This window comes from Aplysia californica, unplaced genomic scaffold (genome assembly GCF_000002075.1).
Source record: "Aplysia californica isolate F4 #8 unplaced genomic scaffold, AplCal3.0 scaffold00033, whole genome shotgun sequence".
NCBI classification, from domain to species: domain Eukaryota; kingdom Metazoa; phylum Mollusca; class Gastropoda; order Aplysiida; family Aplysiidae; genus Aplysia; species Aplysia californica.
The window spans coordinates 2,442,729-2,444,398 of NW_004797303.1; positions in this window are offsets into that span (position 1 = coordinate 2,442,729).

Here is a 1,670-nt window from a genome sequence, read left to right on the forward strand (position 1 = left end):
TCTCTCTCTCTCTCTCTCTCTCTCTCTCTCTCTCTCTCTCTCTCCGCGTACGGTTTATAAAAGTGTTTCGAGGGTTTCCGACTCACACTGAAGTTCAAGATTTTGTGTGCAGCTAAAATGACGCTTTGTTTACTGTTTTTAAAAGGGGGTGGGCAATTAGATACACAACAAAACTTAAATGGAATTTTAGGACAGGTTCCAGAATTATTTACCGAAATCCCTCTACGGAACTTTGTAGTTTTCTTTTTTATCGCAGGAATCGAACGGCTTTCGCATGGCCTTTTGTGCTGCAGGTGCCATAAAACTCTTACTTATTTTTTAAAAGGAGAAATTGGAAGTTCACTGTAAGAGTATGGGTAGTATAATCATAATTATAATATCCAACTCACAGTCACAGACCGATTTGTCTCCAAGACTTAGGTCTGGCATTCTAACCGAGTGTTTCCCCACCGGGGTATCGTATCGAGTCCGCTAAACGAAAAATAAATCGGGCAACACGTGAATAGGAAAAAAGAAATGGTGGAAAAACTTACCGGCCGTCAGGACAGGCAGGACTGGACGCTGGGTGCTTGTTCTCCCGGCCAGATCCCCGTGCTCAACTCCCCGGCCCCTGAGAAATAATATTTACGTTTTGGCCGACCCTCTCTCCAGCTCGACACAGTCGCGCGGCTCTACACTTCACGGGGAGCCGCCGGCCTGCACAGTGCCCACTGGTCCGGCTTTGTTGGATCGTGTCGTGCGGACGTGTTGGATCAGGTCGTACCGGCGTGCACACTGGTCCGGCTTTGTTGAATGGTGTCGTGCCGGCCTGCACATGACTTGTCCGCCTTGTTGGATCGTGTCGTGCCGGCTTGCACACTTGTCCGATTTGTTAGATCGTTTGGTAGCAGCGTGCACACTTGTCCGCTTTGTTGGATCGTGTGTACCGGCGTGTTGGATCGTATCGTACCGGCCTGCACACGACTTGTCCACTTTGTTGGATCGTGCCGTACCGGCGTTCTCACTAATTGTCCCCTTTGCTGGATTAAATCGTAGGCTACCGGCCAGAGAGCGCGTGTCGTGCAGATACGGCAGTATGTACTCTTGACGTACCGGCGTCTGTGGTGTAGCGGTTACGCGTTTTGCACTTGCACGCAAGAGACCCAAGTTTGATTCCCGAGCGGGGAGAATTTTTTATCTAGTATTTTGGTCTGTCTGCTGGGATGTTGTGTATCCCTCTCAGCCCGGGTCGGCCCTGGTGGGCAGAGGCGGAGGTCTGCCTCCTAAAATGATCTAAATTGAATCTCTCTAAAATGATCTAAATTGAATCTCTCTAAAATGATCTAGATTGAATCTCTCTAAAAAGGATCTAAATTGAATCTCTCTAAAATTATCTAAATTGTGTCGATGGGTGCGTAAAAAAATGGTGAACACTTATTTGGGTGGGCTGCCTCGACTCATTCAGAAACGAGAGGAGAAATCACAGAGAATGTTAGCCTTTATTGTGTGTAGAAATGGGGATCTAATGCATAAAAGTATATAACAGCAGCCAGCAGTGTGTGTGTGTGTGTGTTTGTCTGTCTGTCTGTTTGTGTGTGTTTGGAGTGTTGAGGGACAGCTACAGCGCCTGCTCTCTCTCTCTCTCTCTCTCCTTCCCTCTCATTCTCTCCCCTCTCTCGTTCTCTCCCTCT